The sequence below is a fragment of the Lissotriton vulgaris genome, chromosome 4_1, assembly GCF_964263255.1.
Source record: "Lissotriton vulgaris chromosome 4_1, aLisVul1.2, whole genome shotgun sequence".
NCBI lineage: Eukaryota > Metazoa > Chordata > Amphibia > Caudata > Salamandridae > Lissotriton > Lissotriton vulgaris.
In genome coordinates, this window is record NC_141691.1 from 1,888,590,504 (window position 1) to 1,888,614,093 (window position 23,590).

Below are 23,590 nucleotides of genomic sequence, written 5' to 3' on the forward strand. Positions count from 1 at the left end.
ATCGCTTAGTCAGACTCTGTTCAACTTGTATGTCACCTCACTCACAGAGATTGTAAAAGACTATGGTTTGTCCTCCATATCCTACGCAGCCGATACGCAGATCATCTCCCTCTGTGTCCCATCAGGCAGAACCTTCATCTAACTTAGTCAATGTCTCAAACATGTGGTAGATGTATGATAGCTCACAGCCTAAAATGAAATGGCGACAAAAATGACGTGATGGTAGTGGCAATCAACCGAAGCAGATGGATGGAAACCAACTGGCAAAAAAGTCTGGGCGTCCTAATAGCGCCAAAACCAGAAGTCAAGAGCCTGGGCTTTTGGCTTGACGAGAAGCTTTCCTTGACTATCAAAGCAAAAAAACTAGCAACAACTTGCTTTGAGCTACTGAGAACTCTGCAAAAGCTTCTGAAATGGCTACCCAAATCATTGAGTAGAATCATTGTGCAAGGGTTTAGTCATGTCCTATCTGGACTGTGGAAACTCCCTTTATTTGGGAGGCTCGAAAACAATCATCAAAAGACTACAGGTAGTCCAATATGCAGACACACGTTTACGATCCAGAATCCCTACATTTCCCGCTGCGGCTTTGGCCAGGCTTCATTGGCTGCCTGTGACCAAAATAATTCAGGTAGAGGTCTTGTGCCTGGCACACCAGGCAATGTACAACAGGGGAGCAATGCTAATTAAAAAACTTCTCACTCCTTACAACACAGCAAGAACACGGAACTACACCACCCAGCAGTTATTTGCTGTGTGCAAAATAAAAGAACGAGAAGTGGAGGGAGTTCTTTAGCTTTTTTAGCCCCCAAGCTTTTGGAAAACACTCCCCCAGTAAATCAGGAAAACAGAGTCAACTCAAATTTAGGAAACTGCGTAAAACCCATCTCTTCAACTAATTCTTTCTACTCAGTCCTCTTCTATTGCTAACTTAGCGCCGGGAAGCCCTCTCTGGGTAGCTACACGCTTTAAAAAAACCATATGAATAGAATAGATTGGGATTTAAAATGAGCCTTAGTTTGTTACTATAATCCACAAGCCATGGTTTTGAAAACAGGAAAGACAAATAAGAGTGGAATTAGGAATCTAGTATAGCTCACTCTGGTATTTTTCAGGTCTAAGTCCGTGACGTAGTTGCACGTAAACTGCCAGTAAAGTGATGGCAGCCCTTTGCAGAAAGCATAAAGTAGATTGGTAACACTTTTACTATCATTGTACAGCTGTGCATTACTTGTCTGGCACTGATGAATTCTGCATGTTGTTTTGGTCTGTTTGACCAACTCTTGTAAAGGTGAAATACTGATTTTGACTAGTTGTAACTTTCACAGATATTTTCGACCATACCTAGATATAGTGTTGCGGCAGTTAACAATGTATACGCTAATGATCTGGTGTATTTGGGAGACAAAAACGAATAAACGTTCTTATGGGGAAAAGGATGGAAAAATATATTTTGCCACATATGACATCTAGTTCCACGACGAGGGTCTCCAGAGGAATATGCCAAGATCCTTCTTGTTACGGGATAGTTTAAATAGCCTGTTTGAGAATACTGGGTTGACTTCAGAGTTTTGATCAAACCAACTATAGAAGTTTGTTTTTACAGCGTTTAAGCAAAAATGCTTTCAATTTTGACTATTTACTGAAGAGGAATTTAAGATTTCTAACTAAGGGCCTTATATACAATGCTATTTTGTGGTAGCAAAGCTTGCAATACATAAAATTACGCCTCTGTGTTCACAACGCATTGAGTTGCAATGAACGTATGCCGTACTCACAGTGGTTTTCAAAGCAGAGATTTTTTTAAATCTCAATATGAAAAAGTTCTATTGGACATAAAAGTGATTAACAGCGATTCCACTGAATGCACGATTCTAGCATTTTCTTCTGTTCTGCAAATGTGTCATGAACTGTTTATAATCAAGATTCTGTACATCAGTCAGAATATTTAAATATCTGGGTGATTGTTTTGTTTCGAAATGTTCAACAAATAACTGCAAGAACATTCGGAAGGGTTATGTTTATTGTTTAATTTAACACCATCGACGCTTATGGTTTTCCCCCCCTGCGCTGAAAATCTGTAATTCCTACTAATCATGACGAGCTTAGCTCGGCATGAGTGTACGAGAGGTGTACCTCATGACGAGCTGAGCTCGTCATGAGCGTCGAAGGTGTTAAGAGTTACTTCAGGGATGTCGTAAACATTAGGACAGTCCCCGTTCAGATTCTATTTCATAATTTGTCACTTTGACTCTATTTTGATCACTTGTATTGCCATACTTTTCTATTTATTTCATACAAAGTGCAACATGCTCAGAAATGTCTTTTAAAGTTCGAATTCCTTTATACTATGTGCTCAGGCTTTTCTATTTTTTTTAGCAGAAAGGGTGAAGTTTTAGACGCGCAGAAGCGTTAGTATCAGGTCTACCTCCTACAAATTGATCAGTCATTCAGTAGATTTGTAGAGCGCTATTTATCTCCAGTCAGGGTATCCAAGTGCTAGAAGGGTCCAGCCAAGTAGCCAGGTCTTCAGGGACTTTCAGTACTCTTGAAAAGATGGGGAGATACGTAGATAAAAGGGTAGTTCATTTCATATTGTTGCGGACGGAACAAACTCTGCATCTCAGATGCAGGAGTCACAGTTTCAGAAAGGGACGCAGACAGGAGATGTCTGGTGGGCTTATTGAAGTTTAGGTGGTGGTTCAAGTAGGCAGTGGATCAAGTAGGTGGGCCTGCAGTTGTGTAGGACCTTGTATGCATGGATCAGGAGCTTGAACCGTCATTTTCTGTGCAGGGAGTTCTAGGCTAACAATGTATTGGTTTTCTAATGAATGCGGCCATAAAATCATGGACGCGCCTGCAGTGTAAGCGGACATGTCTTTATTGTTTTTAGTTACAGACTCGAGCTAACACATTGGCAGCCATGATCTTTTGTCTAATTGCCACAAAGATGATTCCAAGCAGAGTTTAATTTTATAAATAATAGCTCAAAGTGGCGATCAAGTACAATAAAAACCCAGTTATCGGAACAGTAATTGGAGGGGCTTTGCACTCCAACTATCAAGACAGCAGTCTCGCCGGTTTACAGAGACAACCAGCCTCAGTTGGGGCTGCTCCTGCAGTGGAGCACAGAAGTGGGCTTCAGCCTTACACTGGTCATCATTCCAGGGCAAGAGCTGTGATTAAGAATAGCTAAACAGCAATCTTTACCAAGAGAAGGTACGCTATGCGATTCATCTTATGAAACTCAAATTGCTATTTTCTGCTTCTGTTAATATCTAGCACAGCACTTAGAACTTCCCGCTGTGCCTTGACCGCATCTAGTAGGGTTTACCGTGACAACAAAAAAAAAAAAAAGCACTTCCTGCACATTACTGCTCAATGGGTTGTGTACAAACTGGATTTCTAATTCGTATTGGTGCACTGAATTGAACCTTGCACTAGGAAGTCAGAAATCTGACACCTGTGGCTCGATTTGGGTTGAGCACCAGATCGTCATACTTAAAGTACTTTAACAGTCGGAAACGTTTTTACAGCGTGCAAAACACCTTTTATCCCTACTGCAAGAAACCCACCTAAATACGGAGACCACATCCCCTTTCGCCACGAGATGGGCAGCTCACTGCTGCTTCTCGTCATACTCCGGATACTCAAGAGGAGTGGTCATACTAATTAAACGTGGAGTGAGGTTCGAACTGGGAGGTTCGGAGTCTGTCCCTAACGGGAGGTATTGCCTCATCTGGGGAAGGCTTGAAGCGTAGGACGTAACAATTGCCAACTATTAGGGCCCCAACACTGATGACCACACACCCCTCTCCAGTTATGGAACAAGATTCAGGCAGTAGGCTCCTCTTACATCATCTGGGGAAGCAACTTGAATATGGTTGTATGCCCACAGACTGATAGGTCCCACGCCTCTTCCCTTCACTACACGACCACACAGAAGACCCTGCGAGAACTTATTAGGCAAATTACTTGCTGGATACCTGGCGATATAAGCACCCTACGCAGAGGGAGGGTACACATTATTCTGTGGTGCATTCCACGTGGTCCAGACTGGACTATTTGATTGTACCTGTGGGCATGGCACATTGACTTGACACAGTTACCCATCTAGCCCGTACGCTCTCAGACCACTCTCCCGTGTTGGTGGCTCTGCGGTCCCCGATGGATCATTCACCCTACGCCGGCTGGCATTTGAACCCCCTACATCTGCTCGATGCTGTCTTTAGAACGGAGATCGAGCAAGAGATAAAGAACTTCTTTGAGCGTAACATTGCATCAGTGTCCAGCCTAACAACTCTATGGGAGGCATTCAAGGTCCCAGCAAGAGGGTGGTGCATCTCTAAGGGAGGGTCGATCCTCAGGGACATCAGGCAAGAGCTAAGTGCCTTAGAGAAGGATATCAAGGCCCTAGAAGGGGAACTCAATGCTGGTATGGCTGAAAATGTAACCAGAGCTAAACTGAGGAAAAAAGTGAAAGACTATGAAACACTGCTGAACGAGAGGGTACGTTTCGAGGAAAGTATCACAGAGCTAGGACATATGGGGAAGGAGACAGGACCGGGAAGGTATTAGCTAAAGCAGTGCGCCAGCCCAAATTTTCCAATTATGTAGCGGAGATACAAGACTCTCAGGGTAGGACACATAGAAACTTGCCAGACCAATTGCAGACATTTGTGGAGTATTACAGCTCCTTGTATTCCTCCCAAAGAGGGCTCCGGCTTCACCTCCATCGGAATTACGAGGATACGGCGCTGGCCTGGCTTGGGGACACGCAGCGTTAATTCCTCAGTATGGAACTAAAAGTTGATTAAATCAAAGAGGCGATCATGCAAATTAAATCAGGACATGCGCCAGGGTTGGATGGCAAAACTTACATAACACATCTAGCCCCAATCCTGCAAGCGGTATTCTATGAAGTAGTGGAGGAGGGGAGTCTACCTAGAACCATGAGAGAGCCTCAGATAGTTTCCTTGTTGAAACCAGATAAAGTTACACTGCGAATCCTACCGACCCCCATCACTATTGAATTGAGACACTAAAATACTCGCTAAAGTCCTGTCAAATCGGTTTAGCCTTCTGATGGAGCGTCTGGTGCTGCCTGACGAAGCAGGGTTCATACCAAACAGGGCCATGGCACATAACTCGAGAACCCTTATGGCGGTCATGCAGGATATAGACCCAAATAGCTCGGCAGTATCAGTTTTCCTGGATGCTACTAAAGCTTTTGATTCAGTGGAGTGGGACTTCCTCATAGGCACCTTGGGATACATGGGAATACCCCTTTGTGAACTGGTTACAGTTGCTATATATGAGGCCGATTGCCACAGTACTGTTAAATGGCGCAGTTTTGGTATTTCCTGGGGAACTAGGCAGGGTTGCCCCCTGCCCCCCATCCTATTTGCCTTAGCAATTGAGGCTCTGGCGGCTAAGATACAACATCATAAAGAAAGATCATTAACATACTCATCTCGTCAGTTGCTTATCTCCCTCTATGCAGACGACATGAAATTATATATTAAGAAGCCACAGGACAACCTTACCCCTGTCCTGCTGGAAATAACCAAATTTGGGGCCATATCTGGGATTCAAATAAACTGGACTAAGTCAGCAATATTCCCGCTGACTGATAATTCCATCTCGCACCCTTTGGACTATCCCTTAGAATGGAAGACTGAAGAATTCAAATATTTAGGCATACACATATCCCGAGACAAAGATACACTCATGCGCACAAACTACGGAATTGCCAAAGAAAAAATAATAGATAGCATAACCAAATGGGTGCGCCTGCCCCTCTCAATGGCGGGAAGAATATCTCTCATTAAAATGGTAACCCTCCCGAAACTCCTCTACCTCTTTATAAACATACCTTACCACCAAGGGAGGTTCTTTTTTAAAACACAACTTACACGGTTTATTTAGGGTGGTAAACAAGTGCGACTTAACCTGGCCATGCTGATGCTACCATACCATCAGGGAGGGTTCGAGGTTCCTAACTTTGAATACTACTACCACTGTGGCCAGGTGCATTTTGCTACCTACTGCCACACCTGGCAGTGGAGGGTGGCTACATGGCCCCGATGCCCCCCTTTGGGTACCTATTCTCAGCAGTTCGTAGCTTGGTGGCGAATTGCTCGTAAACTAGGTGCTCCAATGACATACTCCCCTAGACTCGCTCTGCTCCGCAATCCTTTACTGCAGGTCACTAATGAAGGGATTTGCAGAAGGCTACTGGAGACTCTTTGCAATACCACATGGGGGGACTTATATGTTGACGGACAGTTCCGCTCCAGGGAGCAATTCTTTGGGACGAACCCCCCCCACCACTATGGACCGATTTATGTATATAAGACTCTGGCAAAGTGTCAAGGCTGCCACACCAGCATTCCCCACAGAACAGACAGTCCTGCCCTCCTTGCATGCACTACTACAAAGTGAGGTCCCCAAACACATTACTTCCCTATTGTACAGACACAGAACGCTCCCCCCTCCCAGTCACCGCCCACTCGGACGGAATGGGATAAAAATATGGAGACCCCACTGTCGGATGAACAATGGGAGTTTAGTATGCAAACGGAGAAGGCCACAGCCAGTAGTAGTGGCTGTGGCTGTACCTATGTTGTAATTTCAGAACATCGGTAATGAAAATTGTTTGCAGAACAGAATACACTTTTTTGGATTTCTGCATTAAATAAGCTTGCTGGTTGGGCTCAACAAGCTATCTAATTGATTGTCTGCTGTGCTCTGTCTTTGTTTTTCTAGTAGACTAAAACGTATTCATTACAAATTCCTACACCAACTATATTATACCCTGGTTAAGCTACACAAGTTCCATCTGCGAACCAATGACAAATGTGCTAGGAGTAGCAGGAAGGAAGTTGACTTTTTACACTAAGCGTGGCAATGTCCACAGGTCACCAAAAGTTGTAAATGGGATATTGATTGCATGACCTATGTTGCTTCAAGGGCTGTACAGGGGGTAGATTAATGTTAGCAATCGAAATTATAGGTATGATACAAGATCAAACATACTGCAAACGAGACTCGTTTTACTGATTCACCGACTTTGGAATGTAATTACTTTGCTGTACCAAGATTACAGCAATAAGGGTTTTTGAAACATAAAAAAAAAATACTTTTATGACTCATTTCAATACAAAAAGAGGAATCCCCCCCCCCAATTCCCCACCACCTCCCTCTTTGTGATCACAACTGAATATATGCAACTTCAATGGTGTTCAAAACAGACATACTAGTTGGGGTCATCATGGATTTGCAAAGTGGGACAGCTTCCCATTTGGGAATAGTGCCATGTGGTGGGGGCATGAGGGAACTGGTCCAGGGTTCCTCAGCCTGCTACCCAGGATGTGTTCTCAAAGGGAAACTTATTTTTTTAATGCAGCAGCTGCCCCTTTAAGGCGCACATGCTTCTTACAGAAGAATTTCCCCCTTCAAATTGCAAGCACAGGGATGGAGATGTGATGTCCCTTGCTGGCCACTATCCCCTTGTTTGTAGCTAATCACAGGGGATCGCAATTAGCAGCCTGCCAAATTAGTATTCCTTAGGCAGGTTCTTCTGCGAGCCTCTGTATATTTTGCAACATGACCTACTAATGCATAGTCAGCATCGCACTATGACAGGCAAGTCGCAGAAAGTCTATACTTGTGTGTGAGACGTGCCTCCTTTTTATTTATCCACAAATATCATACTTCATGTTGGATGCTAATTTCCAATATATTTCTTTATTGATATATTTTCATAGATCCATTTCTCATTTTTATTTTTTATAAAACCAGATTCATGAAAAGATCCTGCACAGCAGACACGTGTTTCACCCTACAGTGTCAATCGGACCAGGGCTTTTTCAAGGCTTTTATAACAATGGTTTCATCATGTTCCAATCATTTTTGTTGTACACATTGCTCTTGACCGGACACCGTGTTGTTGCCACCGTCAGACCGCCTCTAAATTTCGAATGAAGAATATACCTTATTCCAACAAATAGGATCCAGCATGAAGTATGATATCTGTGGATAAATAAAAAGGAGGAGGCACGTCTCACCCAGAATTATTGCTTAAAAAGTGAGGTATAAAAAGGTTCAATACCGCGAGGATAGCCTCTCCAAAAACTGATTTAATGCATCTATGTCCAGGAAGAGACCTTCTGAACCTTCCTTTAGAAACCTTTGAAAAAGTCGCAGAAGGTCTGTGTGCAATTTGCACCCACTATTTGTGATCTATTAGTTCATAAATATCAGTCACTAAATATTGCTACTATCCGCTTTCACGATGATGTGCATATCATTGGTGAAAGTGAAAATCATACAATGTAACTAGACCAATTGGTGGCTTCATATACTGGCTGAAAATATATGGCTCTAGCAGATAAGCAAGCTTACCGACTGGGCAAGGAAAGGAAAATGAGAAATCCCCATCCATATGCAAGTTTAGTGACTGCTCAGCTAAGCAGAGAAATATGCCAAGTTACCTAACTCCAGCGACAATCTTACATATTTGGAGGAGGAGGGTGATCCTTGTATTATTGCTAGAAGCACTGTGTGCGCTAAGAGACCCTTACTAATATAGCCCTCTGTTCAAACTTTGACAAATGGCTGATGTAAGCTCAAGGCATAATGTGGAAAGGCATCACACTATGGGACTGTACACGATCACAGGGAGGAACCACTGGTAAAGAGCAAAATGAATGGAGATGACTGCACAACAGAACTCACAGAAGGGATGGTAAGGTTTGTGATCCATTTCCATTTATGTCCGATGTATGTGACTCTAGAAGAGATTTAAGGAAAATGTCCAGGTCACATTGATTCAAGAGGACTCGGAAATCAAGGGGTTGGGGTGAAGGATGTCGATTGGAGGGGCGAAGCAGAAGTAGTAAGGAGCAGGCATGAAATGAGTGAGAAGACTGAAAGAATCCCAGAGAGTAGACAGACAGTATGCTATGAAAAATAAAATCACTAGATGTGAGAGAATCTCGGGACACCGAAGGGGGAGAACAAACCAAACAGTGGTGAAGCAAGGCTGAGAGATTGGTGCAGCAAAACCACCAAGAAAATCCTGCACTGCTCAGTTGCCTTACAGGTGAGGACACTATGTCCTCAAGTGCCACAGTCCCAGGTTTGGACCGTGGCTACAGGCAAATGATGGAAAACTAGTGGGGCAGGATGAAACAGTCCCTTTTAAGACTTTCACAATGATGCAGGTGGTGTCACATTGAAGCACACGAGTCCGACATCAGCAACAATGGAAACTCTCAAGTCATGTGCTACTTTTGCTAATCCTTTTTGAGGTTAAAAGGTCTTGCTGTACTTATTCCTTTAGCAATGCATAAACAATAACTGGATGGTGATGAAGGATGTGGAACATCCATTTGTACCAGAAAGGCCTATGATAAGGTGAAGTATTTTCATTTCTCATAGGGCAAAAGACAGTATACTTCCTCCTGGTGGGAGCCGACTTACCCCAAGGTTAAATGACGGGGGAAACTACAGACTAGTTAAGAAGAAAATCTATTGTAAAACTACTGCCAACTGAGTCTTGCTGAAAAATGTGATAATAAATACTGAACCGTTAGCATAGCGTGTCCCAGAAGTAAATACTGGAGCAGGGCATTTTAAGCAGTACCATGGATAAAATAAGCGAACTCAATGTGAATTGTTTGGGTATTATGGAAAATCTTTAGAATGGGCTAGCGGCACAGGCTCCCCAAGAGTTGAAAAGCACAAACTTATTCTGCAGCAAGCAGCTGCATCAAGCATACAACGGAGACAGAGTATGTCAACAAAAAGATGAGGGAATTGGGAGGAGCTACGCCACGATCGAAGATGGCCGCATAAGCTCCCGGCCCCGCCGACCTCCACCGGCAGCTCGTATATCCTGCCTTTTATCCTTCACACACGCCGGACTCCCACACGTATGAAGTGCTCCTGACTCCTGCGGTGCAAACCCGGACTTTCCAACTTACCGGGTGACGAAGTTACGTCGAATTTACTTATCGGCCTATTCCAGGGCTTCCGCCGGGACCTCGATTTCTGGCCCATCCGGGCTGGAAGTGATCAATATCGGCTGTGGGACCAGGGTTGCTTCCGGTCTCCCGACCTCGGTCCACTCCTAATTCCAGCTGGCAACTGAGTGACCAGCTTAATCCAAGGACACGGCACAGTGACGCATGTGCTATCGGTGACCGCGATCCGGGGTCCTATGCCCGGTGACCCCCTGGGGAGCCGGGGTTGACGGGCTGGCCCCCGTGAATGGCGAAATACCGACTGCTTGTTGTGTGAGCGCTCGCTGTTGTCATCAGCTCCGTGTGTGCCGGACTCCTGGACGGTGTTTCAGGGGTCCAAATCCTGCCTCGTCTCATGCCGGAGGAGATGGGTGGGGACTGATGGCACACCATCGCTGAGGTCCGTAATGGCCGCCATTGGGGCGCTCCGCTCTCACTTCGCCGTCCTGTGCCAACGGATGTCTGTAATGCTGGATACCGTACACTTGGAACCGGACGTGGATATTCCGACAAGCTGTCAGCATGCCTTGGACCCAGTGGATTATTCTCCGTACCATTTAGAGATCCCCGGGCGGAAGCCTGCTTTAGCCTATTTTGATGACTCTGGCCTCATGGATGGTGCACCTGTGATAGTCGTTGGCTTTCCCTGCTCCACTCCTGTTCGACGGAATATTGTTGCTAAAGGTTTTTACCGCCAAGGACAGTTCTTCAGTGACTTTCGGAGAGGTTCGTCTTCCTTCTTCATCCTCTATTGTCGAATTTTCGGATGCCGCCATCTTGTCTCCTCTCCTCGAACCGTCGCCATTGTCTTGAACTGTCTTGGACGCTTCGCTTTCTTCGTGATTGCTGTGGCTTGGGCAACATGGGCCTTCGTGAAGAACCGAACTGGTCAGGGTTGACTTTGACATTCGGGGTTAGCTCTTCTATGTGCTTTATGCCGGATATGCACCATGTATATTACTGGGAGACGGGAGGTTTTTGTTGGAGCTCTCCCCATGTATGTGTTCAGTACTCGCTTTAATAGTCGACATTGAATTTTGGGGAGATTGCTGCTGGTGGGGGGTAATGGGGCCGGGAGTGTGTCTATTGCTCTCCTCCTCCGCTTCCTTTCCTTTCTTTAGGGCAGTTCCGGGGCGACAGGCACGCTGTTAGTGGGGTTGGCCGTAGCCATTACAGGGGTGCAGGGTGGCAGGTGCTGGGGGGGGGGGGGGGGGGGGGGGGGGGAGGTTTATTGTTTTAGTTTGTTTTGTTCTATGGTCTCTTCTCCTCTTTTTCTCTTTCGGTTGGGCTTTCCTTCCTCTTCAGTAGGTTGGCTGTCTTTCTTTATCTCATTTCTTTTTCTATCTGGCGTCTATACTTACCTATGCCTCACTGTCTTCGGAGGGTGGGTTTTCGGGATGATGCTCTAGCTAAATCGCTCGCTATTATACTGTTTTTATTCCTTGTCTGCCTCGGCGGGCGTAGTGTGTCTTAGACTGTATTGTTCATCACCTGGTCCTGATTGCAATGCGGGGTACGTCCCCCCTCCCCCCCATCTCTTCTTAATTTTATTCCATGGTGTGACGCCATCGATAGTGCAGCCACTACTGCTTCTTCATAATAAAAAAAATGAAACCTTTGATATCCTTCGCTTAGTGGCACATACAATCACATGCTATGCTTGTCTCGTTGATATTACGCGGTCGTATATATGTGCATGCTACCTGAATCTACTCCCTAAGTTTGCGGCCGGCCCCTGTGGTTGTAAGCCTGCGCCTGTAATGCTTTGAATAATTCAATAAAGGTTTTCAAAAAAAAAAAAAGGAGGGAATTAATGTAAATTGGTGTAATCCCTAAATAGTTCAATTGCCATAGATTTTTCCATTTAGTAACCTGGATTTTGTTCAGAGGAAAACGCGCCAATGCTCTTATTTGTTTAAAAAAATAAAGTTCAACAAAGTACAATGTCCAAATCCACTAGCCTGGATAATCAATTGTGATCAGCAATGCCATTTTCAACCTAAAAGTAAGCAACATACCTAAACAGCAAAGTTCAAAAAGGGTCTTAAACAACTTTTTAAAATAATCTTTCAAACTGAGCACAATTAAAGCCCTCTCCCTTGAATTCTTCATCAAGGTCAATCCTCCTCCATTCATTACTACGACTTGGAGGCTTTCCTTCCAATCCCTTTCACATTTCCATTGTTTCTTACTTACTACTCTATTTGACTGAGTTCTTCTCTTGTATGTACGTTTTTTCGCTCTTTAAAAATCTTCAGATTTCTTATTACCTAATCTGTTACTCTCTCATACTGTGATTTTACATCTTCACCACTTAAGTAATAATAAAATGAGACTCATAATTGTGTGCAGTGGCTTTCTGTAGCTCTTGTACTTTTTCCTTCAGCTCGTCATACTCATTGTTTTTATAAATATAATTCTGTAACTGCAATTGATCTTAGGTTTGCACATACTGTTTAGGTATGCACATACTGCTGCCTTTAATGTATGTCTCAATTGCAAAGGGTTCCAATGCTGCCCTATCAAACAAAATAGAAAAGAAATAAACATGAAAACGTGTGTGTAGTTAAGTCAGCCTCATTCATATTAGAGGAAATCTACTTTTAACCAAAAGCCAAATGGAAATTCTATGTCGAGCATTGTCAAACCAGCTTGAATTAAAGAAATGAAATGTGCCCTGGATACAGTTTACCTTAAGTTAAACTGGCAAAGTTAATTACAGGTTACCATTACGAAGTTTAAATAATGTATCAGAGCACCACTTTCAGGACAATCCATGTGCTAACGGCATGCACAAAGCTCCAATGGCAAGCAAACGGTGGACTGATTTATTCTCCAGTGCAGCTTAGACCCAAAAGTGCAGAAAAAGATACTCTAAAAGCACTCAACAGCTTAAAAAAACATGTCGACTTTCACTTTGAGAGTATATTTATTTTATATTGACATTTTAAAAATGTAAAATAAAGTATACACTTTTGTGCTCACGATTTACCTAGGACATCTATTCCTTCCATCTGCCTGTCGAAATGGTCCCAGAAAGTGGACAGCAGCACCTGGTCTGAATAGGCATTCAGCACACTGAGTTGAAAGGGAGGTCGACTCGTATAGATTTTCAGATGCTTGTTGTTTTCTATTGTTTTCCAGATATTGATAAACTGATTAGACTAGTACAAATCTTGTGAGGAAGCTCGAAAAAGTCTACGCAGTGGACAATTGACGTTCTGGGGAACTGCAGGACGACTTTTGCTGCGATCTTGTTAACTACTAATCAGCATTTTAGTAATATAGTGAGGAAGCACATTGCTTTCATTCCTTCTTCTCGTGTATTAATAATTTGATACACTACTTGCCTACTTGAAAGGGGGGGGAGAATCTATGAGCAGGTTGGTCCTGGTCTTTCCTCAGTTCTCAGAGCAGTTTTTAGCAAAAAAAAAGTCTACGTCCCAAGGTTTGGATTTTGGCTATCTTGGCACCTTTAGCACCACCAAGGGTCCAGGACAGAAGTGGCACAAATGGGGGTGGGGGTGAGGTGGTATTAGGACTCACTCAGGCTGGGTCCAAGTGCAGGTTCAAGATGGTGGGAGCCTGCTATGTCCTTTAACAGGAGGCCAGTAACTTAGCTTTTAGAGTCAGTCGGGTAGTTCCAGGTTCAGGCTGAGAAGCAGGGCTCAAGCATCAGGGCAGGTCTCTGAGGGTTCAATGTAGGCTCCAGGCAGCAACACAGTCTTGTAGCATACACACCAGAAGTCTGTCCTCCGAAGATCTAGAACATGAACTGAAGAGTGGGTCTTGGGACCCTATTTTTATACCTGGTGCCTTTTATGCGGTCGAAGAAGTTTCTTTTTGAAGTGCTTGGAACTTCCCGACTCCTCTTCTCTGGACCAAGCTGGCTGTAAAGACAATGTAGAGAAGACAAGCTCTTTGTGCAGAGCACATCCTTTTCAGTTGCAAGGGGGCTGCGCTCAGCTCTGCCCCCAGCTCTGCCCCCTCTCCATCCTGCTAGAAGATGGCCCATTCAGGCACCCCCAATTCCTCCACTGTGACACTGTCTGGGAAGAATTCACTAAGTCCTAGCTGCCAACTACACCCAGTCATATGACCCAGGGAACCCAGGGTAGGCACCAGATGGCAGGAAAAGGTCAAATTACAAAAAGTGGTATTTTGAAAATTGTAGTTTATAGTCAGACTTTACTATTGAAGAGGATATTAGAATATAATTTAGTTGACACCAAACATGAAATACCTATCCGTACAAAATCAAAAGTTAGCACTTACTAAATGAATAAGGCAACCCAATGTAATCCTACGGGGCATGGAGGTCTCACAGTAGTTAAAAACAGATTCAAGATGTTTCCACTACAATGACATGTAAAATGTAAACCTTTTAATTACAATGCATTCTGCCCTACCGACTACCTAGAACCTACCTTAGGGCTCACTAATATGCAATAAAAGGGGTGCTTAAAGCTTGGCAAGGGGGTTATACTGTCAAGTCTGATTGGCTGTTTAGAACTATTCAGGCTGCAATTGCAGGCCTGAAACATGTCTTATGGGGCTACTTAGTGGGTGGTGCAATATGTGCAGCAAGCATACTGTTAAATAGAACTGATGATGGATGGAATGCTGAACAAATCAAACACTCACCCCCAGTCACAGAGATGGGTTAAATCCATTGTTATTTTGCTTGTCATGCCATTCCAGTTCAGACCCAGCAATATGCAAATCAGTACAATAATCAATAAACAGTAGTGTTGGTTTTAACGGTAGCACATCCCTCTTAGTATATAGTAGAGATCGATATACAGTCTTGGTGCCCTTCGAGGTTAAGAGCATACACCCCACTACCCCAGGTGACAACCCACTGTGGCTCAACAGAACCCAGTGTACATGTCATATATAAAAAGAAACCTCAGCAATCTGCTCCATTCAATTATTCATTAGTTGAGAGTTATTCAATTATACGATAAACAAAGAGCAATAAATAGTTGCTTCAGCGGCCGGTCGGGCCGCTACTGCAACGAGCGGGCGGGCATTTATCAGACCAAGACCAGTCCGGGCTCGGCCGAACAGAGTGCTGAGGTTTATTTTTATATATGATATGCAAATCAGTCTTGACCCTGCTCCCCTTGGGGAAAATCCATCCCTGAACTGCAAGGCAAGGTCCTCCCTGGAACGGAGGCAAGCATCCTGGGACTGGTTTCAGGGTATCACACCTCATCAGCCATGCTAGCTTAAATCTGTGGCACAGGAAGCACGTCCTGGTATATCCTTCCCACTTATGGCGACAAATACAAAAAGAACAGATGATGAATTTAATGCAGAACAAATCAAACAGTCACCCCCAGTCACAGAGCTGGAATAAATACATCATTTTATTGCTCACCACACCATTCCAGTTTGGATCCAGCCATATGCAAATTAGTCTTGACCCACCTCTCTGTGGGAACAGTGCAGCTCGAACTGCCATGCCAGGTCCACGCTAGCAGCATTTAATTTGCATGCCCTGGGTATATGTAAAACCACTCTATAAGGGAGTTATAAGTAAACTAAATATGCCAAACTGATGTTATACAACAAACCAAAGCACACAGCAGCAGACCAAGGTTTAGCACATCAAATTTTTCTGTTTCTAGGTAACTAATGGTGCAACCACTCTCACCATCCGCTGCCAAGGATGTCCGTCAGAGCAATTTTACAAAATAATTGAGAGGTGCACTCAAAGTCGGAGCCGCGTGGAGGGGTAGCAAGCCAGACAGTCCTGGGATAACCGTTGCCATACCGGGTAGAACGGACCCCCCAACACGCTGTGGCTCATGAGGCCATTTGACCTCCCTTCATAAGTGTCCTGAATCGCCAATTGGGCGCAACAGACCTTGCATTCAACATAGATAGGTACATTTCCACCCTTATCTTATTTTTGTAGAGCACACTTTAAAATCTACACACATGTGAGTAAGGTGGGGATAAGTAGTGCATATTCCCGTCCTGAAGAAGGAGTTCCATAACTCCGAAACATGTCGACGCACTAATTTGGTTGGGTTACCCTAATCAGTAAACCACAACCACTCTAGCACTCTTTTTAATAATACCAGCCGGAGACTAAATAAAAAAAATTTCGGTACTCACGTGCCAGGTATTTTTTAATTCTTCACTTTCACCTCACCACTCACATTCTTGTACTCACACACACCAAACACATAGTTCACTCGTAAAGTGCTCCTGCGTAGTCGTGAAGTCGTAGCACGCCGCATCCCGTAGAGGTTTGCGAAGACCCCGATGATGAAGCATGACACCAAGGGGCCTGTTGGTGTGTGAGGGGTATTTTAACAACACTGGTTGCTCCCCACCATTGTGGTAACAACCGCCTTCCACCTAGTGGATTCCATTTTGTTTATGATAATTGCTCAAAGTCAGCAACACCAAAAAAAGTTCATTGATTTTGTAACTCTTCTGTTCTTTCTTTAATGTGTTCTTTATTTTCTTTTAAAATACACTGGCACAGCCAACGCGTTTCATTCCCTTTCGTGCCTTGGGAATTTCGTCAGGGCATACAAATGAGAGATCATTCAAGTTCGATAGTCCAAAGTTTGATCGCACCTACAATGGTGGTGCTAAAGGATAAGTATTAGTAGTACGATCCCAAATATTCCTGGATTTCTGGAAGGCTTCCAGAAATCCACGGGGAGGAGCAGGGGACTGCAGCGACCTTATCAGAGGTCCCGCACCCGAAGAATACTGTCGCAACGTGTCCGAATGCCACCTGGCGACCAGCGCATACCACCCCCCTTTCTTTACGTCGATTTAACAAGGGGGACAGGATACACACTCGTTCGCTTTTTCCACGCGATATTGCGGTAAACGTGTGACATCACAGCAGATACTTCGCCTGGAATTTGACTTCAATTCTATCCAGGAATATTTGGGATCGTACTACTAATACTTATCCTTTAGCAACACCATTGTAGGTTCTTTGTAAAATTGCCAAACTGATGTAAGCCAATCTTACCCTGTTTTTAAGTAGACAGCACAAGCACTTTAGCACTAGTTAGGAGTGGTAAAGTGCACAAAATCCTAGGGGCAATTCAAATGAATTCAGGGGAGGATAAAGGCAAAAGTAGTTTAGGAGTGACCCTGCAGAGGAGGCCAGGTCCAACATGGACTAAAAAACATCATTTTGATTATTCCATTGCAATTCTGGTTGTTTTGGTGCAGATAAACAATCTGATACTGAACAAAAGTTGTTTCAGAAGGGTACAAAGGCAAACCTAGAAAGGTAGGACACGCCACAGAGATATTATTAACGAGGCATGTGACAATGTGTATGGACCCTGAAAGTTTCAGCGAAGAACGTTGCTGTGTGTAAATGCATGACAGGTCGCACAAAGCTGAAAATAAAAAAAAGTCCTAATAAGAGTTTGCGTAAGGCATAGGTAAACGCTAAAACTTGGAAAGGGTTATTTAACAGCTAGAAATTGGACATAATTAACATGATTGTTCACAATTAGGTTGGAGGGACATTTAGCGAAAAACACGCACAATTTCCATTGTCTTGTTTCCTTATGAGGCTAAAAAGGTACTTGGGAGGGGTAGGCAAACCGAAACAAGAGGTTTCCATAAGGATTTCGTTAAGGGTTAAATCATTTGTTGTATTTGAACATCAAGCTCAGACTGTTTGCTTTATTTTCCAGTTGGTCACATGGTCATGCTCCTTTTTTAACGGCAAGACCCTGGGAAAACAAAATCTTTATGAAATTTAGCATAAGTATTTGTGTTTTCGGTTCCCACATTTTAGCAAAATCATAATGTTTGAAGCCTTCCGTATCTACTTAGTACAGCATTGAGAAGGAACAATCCGAATTTTACAAGGTGCCGACAAATGAGACAGAATGGAGAAATACAGGGAGAGGCTCCTAAAGTTTTCACATAATTACTTCATTCCTCTGAAGCACATACAAAGTTTTAATGATAATGGAACTCTGGAATTCCAAAAGGGACAGACCCCAGACAAAATTCCGTACGTGTTGGCTGGCACTGGAATATTCTTCACAACAAGGATACCCACACCTTGAATACAGGCAGTATGAAAACGCTGACGAAACGCAACTTCTAATCAGTAAGAAGCACCCAAGCCGATGTCAATGACGCAAACAGAAAAATAAGGCTGACCTACTAAAACCGGAGTACAAAAGCATTTATTTATGTATGCATTTTTATATAGCGCGAACTTTAAATTGCATCACGCCTTCTGGAACATTGATACCTATGCAGCCTATCTTTCATGATTATAGGCGCTACAGATGTCGACATGTAAGGAATTTAAATAATTCATGCATAAAAACAGGCAGAGCAAACTCCCAGACACGAGTATTTAGTAACAACAAAACAACGCATTGAGGGAGGCAAACATACGATAGGACACGAGAAGACGATGTCAAATTATGTAGGTCAGAAAGGGGGCGTTAACAAGCACGAAGACCCGCTTCCTTCCACGCAAAAAAAAAGGAAGTGTAAAATTAATTCACGAGCCATACACTGCGCAACATAATTGTTACTTTCAGAGTAACTATATCCGCCTGCAAAATGTCACAGAGGTCCTCGTGCACCCATTACTGCTGGGAGGGTGCGCTTCAGAAAGAAACATCCACCTCACTGAATGAATAAATGCAACATTTTTTTACGACCACGAAGCTGCCTTGGCCGTCCTAGCCGTACACCTCTAGGAGGCTTATCCTACCATCCTGGCCAATGATGGGTGACGCTAGTTTCGCCTCACCTGTCAAAAGACTCTGAAGCTGCTTAAGACGGTCAGGGGACTCGCGGATCAAAAATACGTGGCTGGGTTAGGGATCTGGAAAGAGCTGCCCCTGGGGAAACTCCAGCACGGGTCCTCCTCCCTCATGGTGTTCGTGCCGAATGCACACAGCACCCCTAGAGACCGGGTGCTCGCTTTCCGGGGAGGCTGCTGCGCGTCGCGTCATGATGACGCACAGCCGCCGCGACGCCTACCAACCGTCGCGGAGAAAGGCTCGTTGCTGAGGCGGTAATGGTCGGTGTCCGACTTCCACTCACGGGGCTACTTAGCCCAGCTGTGTAACACGAGAAAACAGTCACCTGTGAACGGTGACACCGAAAAGAAGCTTTCGCTGCACTTTAGATTGGGTTTTTTACGGAGGTCCACGAACATGTTCAAAGACTGACATTTAAGTTTGTTTATTTCGTTTATGAATCTGAATAACCGCAAATGACAGTTCATGGTTGGCAGTGTATCGTCCCTATTACATTCAGTTGAGCATAAGTGAATCTCAGCTTTAATTAATAGAAGGATGGCATCTAAGTATATCTAGTCGAAAAGGTTAACACGAAAAGTAATTGATCATGACCAAGGAACGTTTGGTTTAGAGCTTTTTAGCAGAGTACCCTGGGTCGTAGCTTGGGCAGTAAAACTGGGAGGGAAGCAAGGGGGTGCATAACTGTCAACAAGTTTTTAATCAATCAATAAAGAGTATTTGTAAAGCGCGCTACTCACCCGCTAGGGTCTCAAGGTGCTTGGGGAGGAGGGGGCTGCTACTGCTCGAAAAGCCAGGTCTTGAGTTGCTTCCTGAAGGAGAGATGGTCCTGGGTGAGTCGTAGGTGGGTGGGGAGGGTGTTCCAGGTATTGGCCAACAGGTAGGTGAAGGATCTTCCTCCGGTGGTGGTTCTGCGGATCCGTGGGACGGTGGCGAGGCTGGCGGAGCGGAGCTGGCGTGTAGAGCGTGAGGCAGTTGTCGAGGTATTCGGGGCCCAAGTCGTGGAGAGCCTTGTGTGCGTGGGTGAGGAGTCTGAACGTGATCCTTTTGCTGACGGGGAGCCAGTGCAGGTCCGTCAGGTGGGCGGAGATGTGGCTGTGTCGGGGATGTTCAAGACGAGTCGTGCTGAGGCGTTCTGGATGCGCTGGAGTCTTTTCTGTAGTTTGGCGGTGGTCCCAGCGTAGAGGGCGTTCCCGTAGTCCAGACAGCTGGTGACGAGGGCCTGGGTGATCGTTTTCCTGGTTCCAGTGGGGATCCAGCGGAAGATCTTACGGAGCATGCAGAGTGTGTTGAAGCAGGAGGAGGTATTGGCGCTAACTTGCCTGGTCATCGTGAGGGAGGAGTCAAGGATGAAGCCCAGGTTGCGTGCGTGGTCTGTGGGCTTGGGTGGGGGGCCCAGAGCAGGGGGCCACCAGTAGTCGCGCCAGGCGGAGATGGATGGGCCGAGGATAAGGACTTCCGTCTTGTCTGAGTTCAGTTTCAGGCGGCTGAGCTTCATCCAGTCTGCGATGTCTTTCATTCCGTCCTGGAAGCTGGCTCTGGCGGAGGTGGGGTCGTTGGTGAGGGAGAGGATCGGTTGGGTATCGTCGGCGTAGGAGATGGTGCTGAGGTTGTGCTTGCGTGCGATGGGGCTCATGTACACGTTGAAGAGAGTGGGGCTGAGCAAGGAGCCTTGAGGTACCCCGCAGATGATCTTCGTGGCTTCTGCGAGGAAGGGCGGGAGACGGACTCTTTGGGTTCTGTCGGAGAGGAAGGAGGTGATCCATTCCAGGGCCTTTCCTTGGATCCCGGCGTGGCGGAGGCGGGTTGTCAGGGTGCGGTGTCAGACTGTGTCGAACGCAGCAGAAAGGTCGAACAGGATGAGGGCGGCAGTTTCTCCGGTGTCCAGCAGGGTCCGGATGTCGTTGGTGGCCGCGATGAGGGCGGTCTCGGTGCTGTGGTTCGCTCAGAATTCGGACTGCGATGGGTCGAGGGAGCCGTTCGTCTCCAGGAAGGCTGTCAGCTGTTTGTTGACGATTTTCTCGATGACTTTTGCAGAGAAGGGGAGGAGCGAGATGGGGCGGAAGTTCTTGAGGTCTGAGGGGTCTGCGGTGGGTTTCTTCAGGAGGGCGCTGATCTCTGCGTGCTTACAGCTCTCCAGGAAGGTGGCGGATATGAAGGAGTTGTTGATGATGTCTCGAAGTATGGGTGCGATGATGGAGTGGGCTTTGTTGAAGATGTGGTGTGGGCAGGGATCGGCTGGGGAGCCCGAGTGGATGGTGTTCATCGTGTGGGTGATATCTTCCGTGCTGACCTTAGTTCAGGCGCACATGGTGGTGGTGGGGGGTGTAGGTTCGGTGGTGGTGTGCGTGTTCTGAGCGCCGAAGCTGTCGTGTATGTCAACGATCTTACGGTGAAAAAAGGTGGTCAGAATGGTTGTGTAATATTTCCATCTTTCCAGCGTTCAAATGGATGACATTCACTGCCTTGTATGACAAAATAATTATGTCCCAGTAATGAGATACATTTAATAACTTAACCCATGTTGCCTTACAGTATTTGCAAGTTGTGTGAAAATCTTGCGCTCCTGTTGGGAGCAAACAATTAAGGTGGTGACCCTCACATTACACTGTGTATTCTTGCACATCAAGCACTCCCTTATTCGTACCTTTGCCACACAAATCTAGATAACTGAACCCGATTATATGTAATAATGTGACATTTTATTATAGTGGTAATGTACAAATATTAAAAATACTTATTATAAAATCATAGTCTGGCAATTTCTGGTACTTAATCACAAAATAATCTCTTAATATAACCAGAGGCACTATTTATACATTAATGTACTTAAGTTAAAAACACATTAAATCATCGATATCTCAATTAAAATAACACAAACATGGTTTTCCATGTGTCGACACAGGGTTTCGGTGGATGAAATTCGATAAAACCACCTTCTTCATGACTTTAATTACATGACTAACTAATCAAAGGGGAAGGATCACTTGTCCTGCATGAACCAGGGTATGCAAGAAATAGACGAAGTGTCTCCAATAAAAAACCCTCATGCACGTGTTGGGAAGTAGGGGTAGCGGTATATCTTGATTCTCAATTACATGACAACAGTGATTTATTGGTGAAAAATTAAAACATGATTACAACTATTTTAAAAATATCACAATCGCTTATACAGAGTTCAGTTATTATTTACACATCCATTATTATTAATGACTACCCATTGATACTCATTCATACTGATGTATTAAAAAAGGTTGGGAATTTAAATTTGTTTTCAGAACAGATGGATTTAGACCCTCAGCCGTGTATCAGTGTTATCTGTAAATTAACTGATGATAATACCACCGAAATTCATATTATAATCCCCAAATTAATTTGGGATTCTCCTTTTTTATCATGTAGAGAGGCCCCTCAAATAGTCTGGGGAAACTCTATGTAAATACCTGTTTGATTTCCACGGAATATATATTTATTTAGGGATTCTGAATCAAGTTATATTCTGCAATCAAAGGATAATTGGCATGTAACTCATAATAATGGGCTCAATCATTCCACCTCATCTGACACTGCCAGTCTAACATGGGCTCAATCATTCCACCTCATATGACACTGCCAGTCTACTTCATTACCTTGACTGGGTGACAGGGACTACACCCCACCGGAAATGACAATTGTTCCTTAACATCAAACGTCCGCTTTCGAAATAACATCTGGTTAGACACTCCAAGAAAATAAAATATCAGATACCAATAAGGTTATTGTCATTGGGTCACCTACATTTATTTTTACTTTTAATTTTAATGCCTAGTCCCTGGTTTATTTTGCTTACCAATTTAATTCGTACTCTCCGACTATATATTTTTCCTTATATGGAGGTAAATCCTATTTTCTATCTACTAGTACACTCTTCTCACCCGGCTCTCTTCAGTTACCTTTATGGAGTCGGCGTAAGAAGATTCCTGAGGCAAAAAAGGGGAACGCATGTTATTTCCTTTACATTTTATAAACATAGTTCTTTTATATTCCTAATGCAATCAAGTATATTCATATAACTAGCAACCAAAAAATACATGCGTTAATGCTTCTACCCCAAAATTACATACAGTCACTGTGCGTCATATTAGTGCTCTGGTGTATATAGGTCAACATGCTGATATAATTCTAACACCATAAAAATTCCGACACTCTAAATTAAAAATAAAAACTCGGGGGGAGGAGCCTAGCCTGCGACCAAGATGGCCGCCTGATCCTTCGGCTCCGCCGACCCTCTCGCTTCCCTCCCGTCCCGTGGCTTATCCTGGCATCAATCCTGCTCCCGAGTTGCGTTTTCGGGTCTGGGAGGTGACCCCGACTCCAATGGTGTGTCTCCCCAAGCGCTCCCTGCGGTGGACACGGAGGGACGTTCTTGCCTTCTCCCGGACGCTACCCGGCACTGAAGGGTCTTTGTTCTTCGAGATCGGCTGACCTCACCCACAACAACAGCGGCCACAGTAGACGGGGCTGAACCGGCCGACGGAGCGCAAGGCTGAATTGTGTCTTCCCGCTGCTGCATCATATTCTGCCTCGCTCTTCTCCTCTCTACGCGAAGGGCATGAAGGCTGAGATCGCAACACTGTATCACCGCCCAGGCTTGTGAGTGCTTTGTTTGCTTCTTGTCTCGCTCTGTGATGCGGCGGGAGCCATTTTAAACACCGATCATCTGCTACTTGTTTCTCACGACCCCGGGCTGTGATTGGCGACACAGTAGCTGCTAACGCTGCGTTTCTACCTGCACAG